The following is a 21,904-nucleotide window of genomic DNA, read 5'->3' as shown; positions in this document are numbered from 1 at the left end:
TTGCCACTTCCCACAAGTAAGGATGAATCCGTGGACTTGATACATCACAAGAGAAATAAATTAATCAGGTAAGCATAAATTATGTTTTTCTGCAGAATCTGCTGCTTATGACCTTTTACTTTTCCTTAGTTATTCCAAATGTTCCAAACTTTTCACACAAAAGTAGCTCCATTCACTTTTCAGCAACTTTATAGGCAACTAAGTATTGCTTCTTAGGTGTGTGTTTCTTTATTTCCACTTATCACCTGTTTCTTCTTTAGTATGTGATTTATTTATTTATTCATAACACCATATCACCTTAACACCATATCAGATTTTTTATTTCGCTCTTAAGTCAGTATAGAAAGAAAGAAGCTTTTATATGGAATATTAGCAGATTTATTACTTTATACCTCTTCTTAGGGGGGCAGGTCTTCACTGCAACATTTGAATATTGTTATGTATTTACCTTAACTCGAAGCGTATAAAAGGTATTGTGGATTCAGTAGACTGGTTCCTTAAAAGGAAGGAACTACATCTCCTACCGTGCTGTGGTGAAAGTAAGGGGTCACCAGTCCGCCTCAAGCCTTGCCTGGGCTTGTTTGTACTTCAGACGTGTTTGCTAGAGAAGATTATCGCCTCTGTGCTTTAACGCAGCCGCACCCTCTCCTACACTTCCACAGCTCTGCTTCATGATGTCTTCCGCCGCATACAGCGTGATGATGTCACATTTCAGCACTCCCCCCCCCATCGCCATCCCGTCCTATCTATCTGTATCTTTATCATCTATCTGTCTGTCTTCTATCTATCGTTCAGTGTCTCTTTTTCTCTCTCTCTCTCACTCTCTCACTCTCTCTCACACGCTCTCACTCACTCACTCACTCACTCACTCTCTGTCTCACACTCTCTCCTCTTAGGGTTCTGCACCCTGGATATTGGTGACTACATTTAGCCAACCAATAAGCAAGCTTAACCGAGGTTCCGGCTCCTAAGATTTACATTCCTGCGTTTTAAATAAAGATAGCAAGAGAATGAAGGAGTAAATTAGAAACTTGCTTAAAGTTTCTGCTCTATCTGAATCATGAATGAATTTTTTTTTAATTATTCTTCAAAGTATATTTCGTGTTTAAAAATAGTTTAAAAACAAACAATTGGATATATCACAATGAATTAACTTCTACAGAAATATTGTGTTTTCTGTATATTTATCGGCTACTAGAGACATTTATTAAATCCAGAGGGTATAAATTTAGTATTATCATTTTTAGATATAGGAAAAAAATACATACTATTCTTATGAACTTTTATTAAAGGGACAGTCTACACCAGAAGTTTTATTGTTTTAAAAGATAGATAATACCTTTTATTATCCATTCCCTAGTTTCGCACAACCAACGCGCTATATAAATGTACTTTTTACCTCTGTGTTTACCTTGTATCTAAACCTCTGCAGATTGCCCCCTTATCACATGACAATTATCTAATGACTTGCATCTCAGCCAATTAGTGCTGTGTCCTGCACAGCTACATAGGAGAAAGCACAATGTTATCTATATGGCCCACATGAACTAGCAGTCTCCTGTTATGAAAAGCATATAAAAAAGCATCTGATAAGAGAATGTATGTAGTGACTTTAGTGGTTTATTAAATGTTATAAACTATATTAATATAGCAATGTTGGTTGTGCAAAGCTGGGGAATGGGTAGTAAAAGTGTTAACTATCTTTTTATACAATAACAACTTTGGTGTTGACTGTCCCTTTTAGACTTGAAAAGTAAAGTTTTTTTTTTTTTTTTCTCAGTGCAGGAGGATTATTATTTATTTATTTTTTACTAAAAATAAAACTTTTAAATGAATCAGATAAAAAAATATTTTGTCCCTTTAAGTGATAAAAACGAGTTTAATGCACAGCTAACGATGTGGGTAACTAGTAAATATAGCAAGTATTATAATCTGTTATAAACACTAAAGGAGACTAGGAGGTTGTTCCATGCAAATGTCAGAAGAGATGCAGAGATACACAGAAGCAATTAAAGGGATAGGAAAGTCACAAACGTACAAGATTCAGATAGAGCAGGCAATTTTATTACCCTTTTACATTCACTTCTATTTACAAATGTGCTTTGTTCTCTTGGTAACTCTTGTTAAAAAGAATACCCACGTATCCTACATTAGTGGGAGCTAGATGCTGATTGGTGACACATTTGTCTCTTGTGATTGGCTAACTAGATGTGTTCAGCTGCCAGTTGTGCAATTCTGTCCCTTCAGCAATGGATAACAAGAGAATGAAGTAAACTGGAAATCTGTTTAGAATTGTATGTTCTATCCAAATCATGAAAGACAATTGTGGGGTTTCTGTCACTTTAAACGCACGGCTTATTTTCTTCTCTGCAGGAATTAAACTCCCCCCCCCCCCCCTTGATCAGTGTTAGAGGTTCCTCAGGTGTCGGCACAAAGCCATTAAATGCCATGGTAACAGGGGGAGGGGAATTCCTGCAGACATACAACGTAGAGATGGGAAGTTCGGTTCATTTAGATGAATCGGTTAATTTCGGACAGTTCGATTAACTGAACCGATTCATCAGTTCACTTTGACACGTGATGCAGAGCTGCAGATTCTCCAGTAGCAGACGGTCTGATTCACTGCTGATCCGATTCCTGAATCATAACTCCTGAGTATCTGACAGTCCAACTCCTCACACGCAGCGTTGGCTCTTGATAAATACAAATAACAAAACAGAGTTAAGTTTAGGAGCGCTGAAAGCTAAATAAGATAATCTGGAGACTGTATTCTAAGTCCGAGTTCCCATTTACATGCTGGTAGCGTGCACCGCAAACACCTGTCTCAAGAAGCTGCCCGGGAAAATAAAATCCAAACTACAGGGGCCAGAGTCACTTTAAGCCGACAGAGGAACAAAACCCATACACGCAGGAGCGTGATATAGGTTTTTGATATTGGCGATACTTGTATCATACAAGGAGGAGAGACAGAACCAAATACCGGTAAGAGACCGTGATACCATCAGACACAGATGTGTCAGAAGACCCGGTAAGCCCATCAAAAAAAAGTACATGTACACCGAACTATCATAAGCACAGCTAACTTTGCAAGTATAAAAAAAATATCAAGAGACATTGCTACAATAAGCTAACTACTTTATTATACTATATAGTATTGTGAAAACAGACATTGTTTCTTTCTGATCAAAATAGCAACATTAAGTCAAAGAAAAAAGCCATAAATCTTGCGGCTAAACAATATCTGATTTAAGGTGGGAAAAGATACATTTAATGCCATATTAAGGTGGAATCCTTCAGAAAGTATATTAGAGCGCTCTTTTTATAAACTGTTTTATTACATATTGTTTATTTTTAACCCCATAGGGAGACGTCCCATGTTCAAACTTTTCTCACAATTTTTACACATTTTTATATGTTTTAAATAAATGTATTTTTGTTACATTGTATATCAGTCTCCAGATTATCTTATTTAGCTTTCAGCGCTCCTAAACTTAACTCTGTTTTGTTATTTGCATATTCTTAACGCTAATCATAGGGAAGATTACCTGTGAGGGACCTTTAAGATAGAATACTTGGCGCTGTTCCTTATATATCTATTTTTATCTTGAGAAATACAACACAGTACAATCAACAGAGTATGCTGCATACTCTGTTCTATGTACTGTGTTGTATTTATTTAACATTTGCATATCCAACGCTTATCTCAACTTTAGTAAATGTGACAAAAAAAACAGTAGTAACATTTTAAATAAAGTTATTATTTGAGGGACCAGTTCCTTATCTTTGATGATTGATGTCACTGGGGGCATTGATTGGGGTTAATTTAGGGGCAGTTAGGAGTAACAGGGGTTCTTAGGGGCAGTTAGGATTAACAGGGGTCCTTAGGGTAAATTTATGGTGAGAATTATTTATATAAAGGCAGAGTAAGGGTTGTAAGGTACATTTAGGGGTAAAGGTTATTTATGTAAAGGCACAGTAAGGGTTAATTTAATGTGCAGTTAGGGGTAAAGCCAGGAGTCTATTGAAATCTGCTGTGACTAGATCTTTGAATCAGTGAACTGTTAACTGAAAGATTCATTCACTGATTCAACAGCACTGGTAATATGATCCTAGAGTGAGGATGTCTGATTCTGATTTGTGATTCATTGCAAAAGAGTTAGCAGAAGCAGAACTCACTCTAGGATCGTATTACCAGTGCTGCTGCAGAGACTCAGGAAGTGAACTGTTTGCAAACGAATCAGTTCAGTCTGGTGAACTGATTCATACAGTTCACTGAAAACAAGCAGAGAGGAAAATCACCTGTGAGTTTAATGTTCCTGTCTATCTCTGTAAATATTTACAAGTTACCCACATTATTAGCTGTGCAGTAAAAAAATTTTTATCAGTTAAAGGGACAAACTATGTTTTCTTTGATTCATTTAAAAGTTGTTTTGTTTTTAGTAAAATAAAAATCCTCCTGCACTGAGAAAAAAAAAAGTGGTTTTGTTTTTCTGCTTGTAGTTTGCACATAGCGCATTACACAGCTCCAGCAGGAGGCGCTGTCTGTAAACGCACTAGTTAGAGAGCTAGAGTTCCTTAGTCTCTAACTAGTTTGTAGGATGATCGTCTCCAATGTAAGTTTATTCCTCATTTCTAACTGCTTAGAAGCAACATAACTAATTCATTTACATTACAATCCTTGTTTACATAATAAGTTTTATTAAATTAGCTTATAATTTGTGTGTGTATACTGTCCCTTTAAATATAGAGACTGACCTGGCAATATTAGGTGATAGAAGGGTGGTCTAACTAATGAGGACATTACACAAAAAAAGCACAGGGCTCTCTCGTCCCCATCTCCCTGTCACATAACAACAGCACAATACAGTTCAGTCTTCAGGAGATCGGGTTACAGTTAGAGGTAGATGGTAAGCAATATGTTCTGGTCTGCTATATCTGATTCTTTTTAAACATGACTATTTTTAAATACTTAAAAGGACAGTTTACTTAAAACATGTCTCCCCTTTAATTTGTTCGCAATGATCCACTTTACCTGCTAGAGTGTATTCAATTGTTTACAATTATTTCCTTTACCCTTATATTGGCATTTTAAATAGCTGATTTAGCCTGTGGTATCCCCACCTATTCTGAAACTTTATGGCCTTAGGGCCAAGCTATAGATAAGCTGTTTAAAAACAGCCAGCAGAAGAAATTACACTCCCAGTGGTTTATAGAAAAGATAAGGTAATAAAATTTTAATTTCCCCTTGTTCTCACCAAGTATTGGTCTTTGGTTGATGGACAGATATAAGATAAAGAAACATTTATATGTACACAATGTGATAAAGTAATGAGATCTGATTATACCTACAAGGTCAGCCCATTTTATTAGGTTGTGACTTCAACCAGCTAGTTCATATACAAAAACCTTAAAAAGCATATTCATACATTTTATACTCTGCATCTGGTAAAAAATATAAGAAATTTGCAACACATTAAGGGATAAACTATTTTACAGGCTAGATCAACTATTTTAAATGCAGATGTAAGATGTTTTAGTAACACAGCAGCACTCAGCAACTATATTACATACTCAAACTAATAAAATGTATCTGTTTAATATAAAACACACTACATAAAAATGTATTATATATTCAATCTGTATTTTGTATTTATATATAATGCAGATTTAATATATAACGCAGATTTAACATAGAACCCAGATTTAACATAGAACGCAGATTTAATATAGTTAGTTATGTCAGGTGATGCATTGTGCAGTGATTACACAGTTATGTCCCTATGCAATCAGTCAGCCAATAATCTTGGTGTAATTCGCATTGCAAATAACTTTTGTACTTACTCCCTGCTGCTTTGCTTTCATAAACCTAGGTAGGCTCATATGCTAATTTCTAAGCCCTTGGAGACTCTTATTTGAATGCATTGACAGTTTTTCATAGCTAGAGGGTGTTAGTTCATGGGTTTCATATAAATAATATTGTACTCACTCCTGTGGAGTTATTTAAGAGTCAGCACTGATTGGCTAAAACGCAAGTCTGTCAAAAGATCTGAGTTAAGAAGGCAGTCTGCAGTAGCTTCAAAACAAGAAAATCAGAGGAAATTTTTTTTTCTATAACTGTCAGTTATTCAAAACTGGGTAATGGGTAATAAAGGAATTATCTTTTTAAACAATACCTTTTTGATGTTTACTATACCTTTAAGTCTAACCCACGGCTAAGCGTTTTTTCATTACAACAATGAAACCAAGGCCGGATTGACCTACCGGGATACCAGGAGATTTTCTGGTGGGCTGCAGCACTTGGTGCTGGAAAGCTACAATGTAAAGGGGGTGATTAAAGGACCAGTAAATATAGTAGATTTGCATAACTAGCACATGCATGATAACAAGACAATGCAATAGCACTTAAGGGTCGATTTATTAACCCCTTTGCCCCCCTACGACTGCAGGTTCTCACAAGAGAACCTGCAGTCCGTATTTATAAAGGGGTGGTCATTAGTCTGCTGCTTTCATAACCTTTTGGCAGCTGTTAGGTGGCAAATTACAATCTACCCTGCATTGTTTGACCGTTGAGATTGACAGCTCCTGCACGCGCGTAATTGGCTGTGCGTGGGCAGGATTACACACCAGAGCCAAGCTGCAGTGGACAGGGGTGCGTATCTGCCCCCCTGCCTGCCGTAGCTTGATAGATCAACCTCTTAGTCTGAACTTTATATGAATAGTTGATTATTTTCTGATGAATTTCAGTTATGTCTATTTCTACTCCCCTGTATCATGTGACAGACATCAGCCAATCACAAATGCATATACGTATATTCTGTGAATTCTTGCACGTGCTCAGTAGGAGCTGGTGACTCAAAAACTATAAATATAAAAATACTGTGCACATTTGGTTTATGGAAGTAAATTGTAAAGTTGTTAAATTGCTGCTCTGTCTTAATCAGGACAGTTTAATTTGATCTGAGTGTCTTACTTTCCTCTGTGCAGTCTCATCTCTCCATGGCTCGGCAAGGTCAGCGGTGGCTACAACTTCCTGTTCTGGGTACTTACTGCCACCTCCACAACTACAGCAGCAGATGTCACAGCCAATGATCTGTACCAAATAGTGAGTAATCTGCTTGTGTTTATATAGTTATATCATGTAATGAAGTAGGTTTGCTACCATTATGTTATTTAAAACCACTCCTCATTTACTGGAATGTTTTACAAACAAGTTTGTGCGCATATTACAAGTAGGGCTAGATTACAAGTGGAGCGCTAAATTTACCCGTTTGCGGGTGCGCAATAATTAATCAGACATTACAAGAGTTTGTTTATTGCTACCGTGAGCTCGCAGTAGCAATTAGCGCTTATAAAATTAACCAGAGATCAGATCTCTGGTTAATTTTATAAATCTGCCCCAAAATACTGTGTTGTGTATTTATTAACAAATAAAGATAGCAGCATCTTTTACTTTAATAAATTATCTGCACTAGGCAGTTTTTGGGGTAAAGTTGGTGGGAGTGGGGTGTTAGAAAAAAAATGGCAATGAAAAGTGTCTTTATATTGCGGTCTATGGGAACTGTGTGTTCCCAGTAAATATATATGTTTATGCTTATATGTGTTTATATGTATGTATATTCTTGTGTGTGGCTATATATATTTCATCCTATTCACTATTTCAGTCTTGCGGCCCCTGATATAACCCCCTTCCCACTCTGCTCATCTGCACAGCTAAAACCACCTCCTTAATTTGTGACACCCCTCAAGCAGAACCCTCTATGTGCTATCCCACAGAATCACTTTACCCAGACCTCCCAGCTCACCTAAAGCACCTGACCACTGTCTGCTTTATATATGTATGTGTGTGTTTTTTATATATATATATATATATATATATATATATATATATATATATATATATATATATATATATATATATATATATATATATATATATATATATATATATATATAAAAGTCCAACAATAACCTGCACAACGGAGCGCACAGATAATCCTCTGTTCTCTGGAAGTAAAGACGGCTCTGTTTGTAAAGGGGAGGGCGGGATATTTAAATCCCTTACTTACTGGCTATGGCAGCTGTTGGTTCAGCGTGTCTGTTTTTCACACGCCAAAGAGCAAAATCCATGATCCACAGAGAGAACCAAAATAAGCGCTTCAAAGCCAAGGTTGATGAATAAAAAACTGTGTGTTTTATTAGGACATTTAAAAACAAAGAATGTCCACAAAGGACAAAAAGTAATCCAGGTTAGTGTAGCAGGCACACAGAGCAGACATGTTTCGTGCTCAGGTAGCACTTGATCACTGCTTACCTGTGCACCTGCAAAGGCCTGCCTTTTAATTACACAAATTTAAAGTGATACATTACACATTTCATTTAGACAACCTGAATAAGTGAATATCAAGAGTAAATCTGCATAGTTAATCTATGTATTATATATGGGAATATAGCAAACTTTGCAAAGAATTTATATTATGCTAGAATGCAAAGAAAACTGAATGGAAAATGTTTTTATATTAAATAGCAAATTTGTATATCTTAGTTTAAAGCTAGTCAAAGATGGAAAATTATATATAAAAAGAAACTGACATGTAGAGTAAATCTGCATAGTTAATCTATGTTTTATATATAGGAATATAGCAAATTTTGCAAATAATTGATATTATGTTGAAATACTTAGAAGACTAATGGAAAATGATTTTATATTGAAAAACAGATTTATGTATCTTAGTTTAATACTAGTCATTAAAGTAAAAAATTAAGTACAGTTATGGGCTGACTTTTGTAGGACTATCAAATTTTGCACTATCCTATAATTATAGTTTATTATACAAATAAATCTAAATCTCTTCTTTTGTTAATCCCTAAAGGATAACTAGTTTGTAAAGTCAGTATCCAAAAAACTTCTCTTTTGTCTAGCATCATTTCCCTATTTCCTCCTCTACTCCAAATAGGAACAAAATCTATGCCCTGCACCATTAGGGCATTAACATCCGCATTATGCTTTTCTTTGAAATGTCTCGCTACTGGAGTATCTGAACTCTCATCTTCTATGCTACGTAGGTGTTCTAAAAACCTTTCCTTGAGCGGCCTGGTGGTCTTACCTGTGTACTGCATGAAACAGATTTTACAGGTTAACAGATATATCACATGAGTAGTTGAACAGTTTATTGAATAGTTAATTTTGTGTTGTTTATGGGTTACTGAGGATGTTATTACTTCTCCTTCTTTTACAAAATTACAGGTCCTACATATTGGCCTCCTACATTTGTGGAAGCCCCTTTTTCTTTGAAGCCAATTTTTGTTTGAAATAGGTTTAAGCTCAGAAGGAGATAAAAAGTTAGATAAAGTTTTACCTCTTTTTGATATAAAATTGCACCCTTCCTGCATGATTTCTTTAAGTATGGGATCAGAATATAATATAGGTATAGAACCTTGCACAATTTTACAAATTTTGTTGTATTCCAAACTATAGTTTGTAATGAATTTGAGTTTATTCTGATATTTGTCAGTATTTACATGTTGTTTCTTCCTATTCAAAAGATTTTTCCTTGGTATTTTATCCACTGTATTTTTAGCTTTTATTAATGTCTCATTTTTATAGCCTCTATCTTTAAGTCTCTCTAAGGCTATCTTTGCATGTTTTTGATATTCATCCTCTGTCGTACAGTTTCTTTTAAGTCTAATTAGTTCTCCTTTAGGTATTGCATTAATAACATGTTTGGGGTGACATGAGTCATATTTTAAAGTGGTATTGCCTGCTGTTGGTTTCCTAAATAGTGTAGTGTTTATATTATTGGATTTATCATCGATAAAGATTGTCAAATCAAGGAAATTGACATTAGTTGTACTATAATGGCTTGTAAATTCAATGCCACATTCATTAGAGTTTAGGTATTGACAAAATTCCTCTATTTCAGAATCATTTCCATCATATATAAATAGCAGGTCATCTATGTATCGAAAAAATGATATGATACGTGATTTGTGAGGGTTTCTATCTCCAAAGACATGGGACAGCTCCCACCAACCCATGAAGAGGTTGGCATAGGAGGGGGCAAATTTAGCCCCCATAGCTGTCCCACGTCTCTGGAGATAGAAACTATTACCAAATTTAAAAAAATTATGTGTTAGCAAATACTCTATTGCATTAATCAGAAAGACCTTAGAAGGTGCTTCATAATTACTGTAATTGTCTAGAAAAAATTCTATTGCTTTTAAGCCCTTCTCATGTACTATTGAGGTGTACAAGGATGAGACATCTGATGTGATTAATCTGTAGGTTGGTTTCCATTGTATATTTTCTAGTTTTCTTAATAGTGCTGTTGTGTCTTGAATGTAGGATGGGAGATTACATACTAGTGGTTGCAAAAAAGAATCCACTAATTCTGAGAGTGATTCATTGAGTGAGTTGATGCCAGCTATTATGGGCCTTCCAGGAGGTAATACAGGATCTTTATGTATCTTTGGAAAATAATGAAAGATGGGTGTTACTGGAAATTCAGGGACAAGTGCTTCTTGTATTGACTGATTTATTATATTGTTGTTTCTGGCATAACACACTAAACTAGTCAGTTGTTCTTTAAATTTTTTAGTTGGATTCTCCTTTAATTTTACATATACATTTGTGTCAGTTAACTGTCTAGTAGCTTCAGCTAAATAGTCTTTTCTATTTAGCACGACCACATTGCCGCCCTTGTCTGACTGTCTAATGATTAATTCCTCATCTTTAGTTAAAGACTTCAATGCTTCCTTCTCTGCATATGTAAGGTTTGATTTTGGTCTATATTTAGATTTAGTTGTATCTCTATTGTTTTCATCTAGAACTCTGAGTTTATTTTCAATGGTCTTTTGAAAAATGTCTAGGACTTTAGGTCTCATTTGTGTTGGATAAAAGGAACTTTTGTTCTTAATATGTTTAAGTGAAATCCCTTTTGTGTCTGGCAGCCCTATTTTAGTTATGTGATTTTCTTGTTCAAGTGTTGCAATACCTAAAGGAGAACTAATTAGACTTAAAAGAAACTGTACGACAGAGGATGAATATCAAAAACATGCAAAGATAGCCTTAGAGAGACTTAAAGATAGAGGCTATAAAAATGAGACATTAATAAAAGCTAAAAATACAGTGGATAAAATACCAAGGAAAAATCTTTTGAATAGGAAGAAACAACATGTAAATACTGACAAATATCAGAATAAACTCAAATTCATTACAAACTATAGTTTGGAATACAACAAAATTTGTAAAATTGTGCAAGGTTCTATACCTATATTATATTCTGATCCCATACTTAAAGAAATCATGCAGGAAGGGTGCAATTTTATATCAAAAAGAGGTAAAACTTTATCTAACTTTTTATCTCCTTCTGAGCTTAAACCTATTTCAAACAAAAATTGGCTTCAAAGAAAAAGGGGCTTCCACAAATGTAGGAGGCCAATATGTAGGACCTGTAATTTTGTAAAAGAAGGAGAAGTAATAACATCCTCAGTAACCCATAAACAACACAAAATTAACTATTCAATAAACTGTTCAACTACTCATGTGATATATCTGTTAACCTGTAAAATCTGTTTCATGCAGTACACAGGTAAGACCACCAGGCCGCTCAAGGAAAGGTTTTTAGAACACCTACGTAGCATAGAAGATGAGAGTTCAGATACTCCAGTAGCGAGACATTTCAAAGAAAAGCATAATGCGGATGTTAATGCCCTAATGGTGCAGGGCATAGATTTTGTTCCTATTTGGAGTAGAGGAGGAAATAGGGAAATGATGCTAGACAAAAGAGAAGTTTTTTGGATACTGACTTTACAAACTAGTTATCCTTTAGGGATTAACAAAAGAAGAGATTTAGATTTATTTGTATAATAAACTATAATTATAGGATAGTGCAAAATTTGATAGTCCTACAAAAGTCAGCCCATAACTGTACTTAATTTTTTACTTTAATGACTAGTATTAAACTAAGATACATAAATCTGTTTTTCAATATAAAATCATTTTCCATTAGTCTTCTAAGTATTTCAACATAATATCAATTATTTGCAAAATTTGCTATATTCCTATATATAAAACATAGATTAACTATGCAGATTTACTCTACATGTCAGTTTCTTTTTATATATAATTTTCCATCTTTGACTAGCTTTAAACTAAGATATACAAATTTGCTATTTAATATAAAAACATTTTCCATTCAGTTTTCTTTGCATTCTAGCATAATATAAATTCTTTGCAAAGTTTGCTATATTCCCATATATAATACATAGATTAACTATGCAGATTTACTCTTGATATTCACTTATTCAGGTTGTCTAAATGAAATGTGTAATGTATCACTTTAAATTTGTGTAATTAAAAGGCAGGCCTTTGCAGGTGCACAGGTAAGCAGTGATCAAGTGCTACCTGAGCACGAAACATGTCTGCTCTGTGTGCCTGCTACACTAACCTGGATTACTTTTTGTCCTTTGTGGACATTCTTTGTTTTTAAATGTCCTAATAAAACACACAGTTTTTTATTCATCAACCTTGGCTTTGAAGCGCTTATTTTGGTTCTCTCTGTGGATCATATATATATATATATATATATACACACACATGTGTTCTGTTATATATATAAATGTATACGCATATGCACACATACCATACAATATGTGTTTTTATTTATATATATATATATATATATATATATATATATATATATATATATATATATATATACACGTGTTTTGTTATTGTATGGTATGTGTGCATATGCGTATACATTTATATATATATATATATATATATATATATATATATATATATATATATATATATATGTGTTTAATTTAGATAAAACAAAGTACAAAGATGAATCGCACTGCAGCTTGCAAAAGCCTCTTTGACCTCAGGCATTATTTCTTAAATAAGTTTATTTTGTTCAGGTGGGTGTAACGGAAAAAACGTGACTTTGTTGTTTTGTTAAAGGGACACTGTGAACCCAATTTTTTTTTCCATTCAGATAGAGCATGCAATTTTAAGCAACTTTCTAATTTATTCCTATTATCAAATTTTATTCGTTCTCTTGCTATCTTTATTTGAAAAAGAAGGCATCTAAGCTATGCAAAGAACCAGGTTGTTCACCAAAAATATTTCGGCATCTAAACTTACATTCTTGCATTTCAAATAAAGATATCAAGTGAATGAAGAAAATGTGATAGTAGAAGTAAATTAGAAAGTTGCTTAACTGGACAGTATGTAATAGACACTACTATACAGAATATGTACAGATACTGATATAAATATACAGTATACACTAATTGTCATATAACTGTATGTAACAGACACTACTATACAGCATATGTACAGATACTGATATAAATATACAGTATACACTAATTGTCATATAACTGCATGTAATAGACACTACTATACAGAATATGTACAGATACTGATATAAATATACAGTATACACTAATTGTCATATAACTGCATATAATAGACACTACTATACAGCATATGTACAGATACTGATATAAATATACAGTATACACTAATTGTCATATAACTGCATGTAATAGACACTACTATACAGCATATGTACAGATACTGATATAAATATACAGTATACACTAATTGTCATATAACTGCATGTAATAGACACTACTATACAGAATATGTACAGATACTGATATAAATATACAGTATACACTAATTGTCATATAACTGCATATAATAGACACTACTATACAGCATATGTACAGATACTGATATAAATATACAGTATACACTAATTGTCATATAACTGCATGTAATAGACACTACTATACAGCATATGTACAGATACTGATATAAATATACAGTATATACTAATTGTTATATAACTGCATGTAATAGACACTACTATACAGCATATGTACAGATACTGATATAAATATACAGTATACACTAATTGTCATATAACTGCATGTAATAGACACTACTATACAGCATATGTACAGATACTGATATAAATATACAGTATAAAACTTTGAAGTTCTCAGTTTAGCTCTGTTGAAAAGGTAGCTGGAAAGCCCACTGCAAGTGGCAAATAAGATACTCCCCCTCCCCCTTCTTTTGCATATGAAAAGACCCTCTACACAAACAGGAGCAAGTTGGAGTAGGTATACGTCGGTATTCTCATAAAACTTTGGGGCTTGGTAAGGAGTCTGAAAATCAGAGCAATGTTATTTAAAAATAAGCAAAACTATATTTTTTTTAAAAAATAAAAAATTTCATGGGCTATATAAATAGATCATCTACAAAACATTTATGCAAAGAAAAAATGAGTGTATAATGTCCCTTTTAAAATTGCTGCTCTATCTGAATCACAAAATAAAAAAAAATTGGGTTCAGTGTCCCTTTAACTGTTGTAGCTGCCAGGTGATAAAGCCTCTTTGTATAGATAATTGCTTCACAATGTAACAGTAGATAACAATTTGTTAATTTGGTAGCCCATAAACTGGTGGTGCAATACTGCCATCTAGTGTTTAAAAAGGATACCTACACACGAGTAAATAAATGCACTTTAAAAAATAGATACAATCATTTTCATGACTTAATTAAGAACTACATTTAAATGGGAAATGACCAGCAGTGCTTGTGATTGCAAATGCTGCTTTTTATTATGATACTTGAATTCTTTTTCATGCTGATTCCCCTGGTGTCCCACACACAGTGTCCTAGTTCAGAGTGTAAGCTTTAAAACAAGGCATGTGCCAGGTAAATCCGAGCATTAAGCACAGAGATACGCACTGCTGAATGTAAGGGGGAAAACTGAGTTTTCTCATGGAACTCAAATCGGGCAGCAGCACCATCCCTTAAATATGATTCCTAAAACTCACTGAAATTTGGTCTCTAAAACTTCACCCTCCCCCTACCGTTTTTATGGACCCCCAAACCCCCACAGGGACTTAGTGCTCTGAATAAGCCTTAAATGGCCAGTGTGCAGACAATTTTACAACATTTAATATAAAACAATATTACAGATTTAAAAAGCAGATCACAGTAACATGAAAGTGATATAAACATTCAAAAAGTTTTTTAAACTTTAACTTTTCGATACCAGCATGTGTTAGACGCTATAATGGGCCGCACTTGGAGAAGGGCAGAGCCAGCAAAAAAATTCAGCACGCCTTCAGCATAATTGAGCACGCCTTCACCGTTATTCAGCACGCCTTGCCTTTATTATTCAGCACGCCTTCGCCATTCATTATCACCAATCACTTTGCTTATTACAATCTGTATTATACGCCCCCCCAACCTTATAAAGCAAGAGCAGTTTGTATGTGACCGTATTCACTAGTACACAAAAGCATCCAATACGCATGCGCTATTTTTTTCTTCCATCTAGGGTTGTGAACAAAAAACAGAATTTATGCTTACCTGATAAATTACTTTCTCCAACGGTGTGTCCGGTCCACGGTGTCATCCATTACTTGTGGGATATTCTCCTCCCCCACAGGGAAAGGCAAGGAGAGCACACAGCAAGAGCTGTCCATATAGTCCCTCCCAGGCTCCGCCCCCCCAGTCATTCGACCGAAGGTTAGGAGAAAAAAAGGAGAAACTATAAGGTGCCGTGGTGACTGTAGTGTATAGAGAAAGAAATTCTTCAAACCTGATTAAAAAACCAGGGCGGGCCGTGGACCGGACACACCGTTGGAGAAAGTAATTTATCAGGTAAGCATAAATTCTGTTTTCTCCAACATTGGTGTGTCCGGTCCACGGTGTCATCCATTACTTGTGGGAACCAATACCAAAGCTTTAGGACACGGATGAAGGGAGGGAGCAAATCAGGTTACCTAAACAGAAGGCACCACGGCTTGCAAAACCTTTCTCCCAAAAATAGCCTCCGAAGAAGCAAAAGTATCAAATTTGTAGAATTTGGACAAAGTGTGCAGAGAAGACCAGGTCGCTGCCTTACATATCTGATCAACAGAAGCCTCGTTCTTGAAGGCCCATGTGGAAGCCACAGCCCTAGTAGAGTGAGCTGTGATTCGTTCAGGAGGCTGGCGTCCGGCAGTCTCGTAAGCCAATCGTATGATGCTTTTCAGCCAAAAGGAAAGAGAGGTAGCAGTAGCTTTTTTTGACCTCTCCTCTTGCCAGAATAAACGACAAACAGAGAAGACGTTTGTCTGAAATCCTTTGTTGCTTCTAAATAGAACTTTAAAGCACAGACTACATCTAAATTGTGTAACAAGCGTTCCTTCTTTGAAACTGGATTCGGACACAAAGAAGGCACAACTATTTCCTGGTTAATATTCTTGTTGGAAACAACCTTTGGAAGGAAACCAGGTTTAGTACGCAAAACAACCTTATCTGAATGGAACACCAGATAGGGCGGATTACACTACAGAGCAGATAATTCAGAAACTCTTCTAGCAGAAGAAATAGCAACCAAAAACAGAACTTTCCAAGATAACAACTTGATATCTATGGAATGTAAGAGTTCAAACAGAACCCCTTGAAGAACTGAAAGAACCAAATTTAGACTCCAGGGAGGAGTCAAGGGTCTGTAAACAGGCTTGATCCTGACCAAAGCCTGAACAAAAGCTTGAACATCTGGCACAGCTGCCAGTCGTTTGTGTAACAAGACAGATAAAGCAGAAATCTGTCCTTTTAGAAAACTTGCTGATAATCCCTTATCCAAACCTTCTTGGAGAAAGGAAAGGATCCTAGGAATTTTAATCTTACAGATATATCTTTTCCATATTTTATGGTAATCTTTCTAGTCACAGGTTTTCTGGCTTCTACCAGAGTATCTATCACAGAATCTGAAAACCCACGCTTAGACAAAATCAAGCGTTCAATTTCCAAGCAGTCAGCTGGAGAGAAACTAGATTTTGATGTTCGAATGGACCTTGTACTAGAAGATCCTGTCTCAAAGGTAGCTTCCATGGTGGAGCCGATGACATATTCACCAGGTCTGCATACCAAGTCCTGCGTGGCCATGCAGGAGCTATCAAAATCACTGAGGCCTTCTCCTGTTTGATCCTGGCTACCAGCCTGGGAATGAGAGGGAACGGTGGAAACGCATAAGCTAGGTTGAAAGTCCAAGGCGCCACTAATGCATCCACTAGAGTCGCATTGGGATCCCTGGATCTGGACGCGTAGCAAGGAACCTTGAAGTTCTGACGAGACGCCATCAGATCAATGTCTGGAATGCCCCATAATTGGGTCAACTGGGCAAACACCTCCGGGTGGAGTTCCCACTCCCCCGGATGAAAAGTCTGACTACTCAGATAATCCGCCTCCCAGTTTTCCACTCCTGGGATGTGGATCGCAGACAGGTGGCAGGAGTGATCCTCCGCCCATTTGATGATCTTGGTCACCTCTCTCATCGCCAGGGAACTCCTTGTTCCCCCCTGATGGTTGAAGTAAGCAACAGTCGTCATGTTGTCTGATTGGAATCTTATGAATATGGCCTTTGCTAGTTGAGGCCAAGCCCGGAGAGCATTGAATATCACTCTCAGTTCCAGAATGTTTATCGGAAGAAGAGACTCTTCCCGAGACCATAGACCCTGAGCTTTCAGGGAATCCCAGACCGTGCCACAGCCTAATAGACTGGCGTCGGTCGTGACAATGACCCACTCTGGTCTGCGGAATCCTGGGTCAGCCACCAACGGAGTGAGTCTCTGGTCTTCTGATCTACTTGAATCACTGGAGACAAGTCTGTATAGTCCCCATTCCACTGTTTGAGCATGCACAGTTGTAATGGTCTTAAATGAATTCGTGCAAAAGGAACTATGTCCCTTGCTGCAACCATCAACCCTACTACTTCCATGCACTGAGCTATGGAAGGCCGTAGAACAGAGTGAAGAACCTGACAAGCGTTTAGAAGCTTTGACTCTCTGACATCTGTCAGGAAAATCTTCATTTCTAAAGAATCTATTATTGTTCCCAAGAAAGGGACTCTTGTTGACGGAGACGGGGAACTTTTTTCTATGTTCACCTACCACCCGTGAGATCTGAGAAAGGCTAGAACAATGTCTGTGTGAGCCTTTGTCTTTGAAACAGACGACGCTTGAATTAGGATGTCGTCCAAGTAAGGTGCCACTGCAATGCCCCTGGGTCTTAGAACCGCTAGAAGGGACCCGAGCACCTTTGTGAAAATCCTTGGAGCAGTGGCTAGTCCGAATGGGAGAGCCACAATAGGTAATGTTTGTCCAGAAAGGCGAACCTTAGGAACTGATGATGATCTTTGTGGATAGGAATATGCAGATACGCATCCTTTAGATCCACGGTAGGCATAAATTGACCCTCCTGGATTGTAGGTAAAATCGTTCGAATAGTTTCCATTTTGAACGATGGCACTCTGAGAAATTTGTTTAGAATTTTTAAATCCAGAATTGGTCTGAAAGTTCCCTCTTTTTTTGGGAACTACAAACAGATTTGAGAAAAACCCCTGACCTTGTTCCACAGTTGGAACTGGGTGTATCACTCCCATCTTTAACAGGTCTTCTACACAATGTAAGAATGCCTGTCTCTTTACTTGGTTTGAAGATAAGTGAGACATGTGGAACCTTCCCCTTGGGGGTAGTTCCTTGAATACTAGAAGATAACCCTGAGAGACTATTTCTAGTGCCCAGGGATCATGAACATCTCTTGCCCAAGCCTGAGCAAAGAGAGAGTCTGCCCCCTACTAGATCCGGTTCCGGATCGGGGGCTACCTCTTCATGCTGTCTTGTAGCAGCAGCAGGCTTCTTGGCCTGTTTACCCTTGTTCCAGCCTTGCATTGATTTCCAAGCTGGTTTAGTCTGGGAAGCGTTACCCTCTTGTCTAGAGGCTGCCGAGTTGGAAGCCGGTCCGTTCCTGAAATTGCGAAAGGAACGAAAATTGGACTTATTCTTAGCCTTGAAAGGCCTATCCTGTGGGAGGGCATGGCCCTTTCCCCCAGTGATGTCTGAAATAATCTCTTTCAATTCTGGCCCAAAAGGGGTCTTACCTTTGAAAGGGATATTAAGCAATTTTGTCTTGGAAGATACATCCGCCGACCAAGACTTTAGCCAGAGCGCTCTGCGAGCCACAATTGTAAACCCTGATTTTTTTATTTTATTTTTTATTTTTGTATTTTTTATTTATTTATTTTTTTGCCGCTAACCTCGCTAACTGCAAAGCGTCGTCTAAAATAAAGGAATTAGCTAACTTAAGTGCGTAAATTCTGTCCATGACTTCCTCATACGGAGTCTCCCTACTGAGCGACTTTTCCAGTTCCTCGAACCAGAACCACGCCGCTGTAGTGACAGGAATAATGCACGAAATAGGTTGAAGGAGGTAACCTTGCTGTACAAAAATCTTTTTAAGCAAACCCTCCAATTTTTTATCCATAGGATCTTTGAAAGCACAATTGTCCTCAATAGGAATGGTCGTGCGCTTGGCTAGAGTAGAAAAACTCCCCCTCGACCTTAGGGACTGTTTGCCATGTGTCCTTCCTGGGGTCGACCATAGGGAACAATTTCTTAAATATAGGAGGAGGGACAAAAGGTATGCTTGGCTTCTCCCACTCCTTATTCACTATGTCCGCCACCCGTTTAGGTATCGGAAAAGCATCAGGGTGCACCGGGACCTCAAGGAACTGTCCATCTTGCACAATTTTTCTGGGTTGACCAGATTGTCACAATCATCCAGAGTAGATAGCACCTCCTTAAGTAATGCGCGGAGATGCTCTAATTTAAATTTAAATGTCACAACATCAGGTTCTGCCTGTTGAGAAATTCTTCCTGTATCAGAAATTTCCCCATTTGACAAACCCTCCCTCACTGCCACTTCAGATTGGTGTGAGGGTATGACAGAAAAATTATCATCAGCGCCCTCCTGCTCTACAGTGTTTAAAACAGAGCAATCGCGCTTTCTCTGAAATGCTGGCATTTTGGATATAATATTAGCTATGGAGTTATCCATTACTGCCGTCAATTACTGCATAGTAACAAGCATTGGCGCGCTAGAAGTACTAGGGGTCGCCTGCGCGGGCATAACTGGTATAGACACAGAAGGAGATGATGTAGAACTATGTCTACTTCCTTCATCTGAGGAATCATCCTGGGCAACTTTACAATTTGTGACAGTTCTGTCCTTACTTTGTTTGGACGCTATGGCACAATTATCACACTATATTTGAAGGGGGAACCACATTGGCTACCATACATACAGAACATGATCTATCTGAAGGTACAGACATGTTAAACAGGCTTAAACTGGTTAATAAAGCACAAAAACCGTTTTAAAACAAAACCGTTACTGTCTCTTTAAATGTTAAACAGGGCACACTTTATTACTGAATATGTGAAAAACTATGAAGGAATTATCCAATCTTTACCAAATTTTCACCACAGTGTCTTAATACATTCAAAGTATTGCACCCCAATTTAACTGTTAACCCTTAAAATGTGGAAACCGGAGCCGTTTTTAATTTTAACCCCCTTACAGTCCCAGCCACAGCCTTTGCTGCAACTTCACCAATCCCAGGGGGGTATATGATACCAAATGAAGCCTTCTAGGAACGTTTTTAGTGGATTACAGACCCTCACACATGCAGCTGCATGTACTGAACTCAAAATTAACTGCACAGTAATGGCGCGAAAATGAGGCTCTGCCTACTACAGAGAAAGGCCCTTCCTGACTGGGAAGGTGTCTTAACAAGTGCCTGGTGCTAAAAACGTTCCCCAATGTTATAAAAGTGTGAAATACAACTTCAAACTGCATATAATACTTAAATAAAGCAATTGATTTAGCCCCTAAAAGTGTCTACCAGTTTATAGCCCATATTAAGCCCTTTATTCTGTTTGAGACTAAGAAAATGGCTTACCGATCCCCATGAGGGGAAAATGACAGCCTTCCAGCATTACACAGTCTTGTTAGAAAAATGGCTAGTCATACCTTAAGCAGAAAAGTCTGCAAACTGTTTCCCCCAACTGAAGTTACTTCATCTCAACAGTCCTATGTGGAAACAGCAAACGATTTTAGTAACTGCTGCTAAAATCATATTCCTCTCACAAACAGAACTCTTCATCTTTTTCTGTTTCAGAGTAAATAGTACATACCAGCACTATTTTAAAATAACAAACTCTTGATAGAAGAATAAAAAACTACAACTAAACACCACAAACTCCTCACCATCCCCGAGGAGATGCTACTTGTTCAGAGTGGCAAGGAGAATGACTGGGGGGGCGGAGCCTGGGAGGGACTATATGGACAGCTCTTGCTGTGTGCTCTCCTTGCCTTTCCCTGTGGGGGAGGAGAATATCCCACAAGTAATGGATGACACCGTGGACCGGACACACCAATGTTGGAGAAATGATGTTTAGGATGTTCTTTGTGCTAATATCATCGTTCAGTTAGGACCATACTCCGTACTCACCACTTACTGTTTACACTTACTTTACTGTTTATAACAACCTGATTTGGAATGTTTTGTGAAGTACATTACAGAGCCGAGTGAGGAGTTTCTCTGTTGTTACCAGTGGTGCTGCAAATCCTACTGTGCTGGACCATTTTTTTAAACTTTGTGAGGGAACAGCTGTCCGTATACTGTTATATTATACACCAGAAGTACTACTGCCAATGACAAGCATGGGATCGCGACAGCGCATACAGGAGTGCCGCTACACCATGCTGGAGAGATAACGTCACCAATAATGGCACGCATGCACTCTACATGGAGTGTTCACAGGAGTGCGCATAGCTAGAGCGGCCGAATGTATTCTCAGAAAAATTATTTGGGCTGGGTATGTTTTAAAAATATTGAGCAATCTTCTATAAAAAAAAAAAAAATAGTTCCATTATGTTACCAATGCTTATTAGGGACACACTACATGTTAGTAACGCAGTAAATCCAAGACAGCAAAAAAAATATGGGTGTATAATGTCCCTTTAAAACAAGCCATTTCC

The sequence above is a fragment of the Bombina bombina genome, chromosome 7, assembly GCF_027579735.1.
Source record: "Bombina bombina isolate aBomBom1 chromosome 7, aBomBom1.pri, whole genome shotgun sequence".
Taxonomy (NCBI): Eukaryota; Metazoa; Chordata; class Amphibia; order Anura; family Bombinatoridae; genus Bombina; species Bombina bombina.
This window is presented reverse-complemented; position numbering follows the sequence as displayed.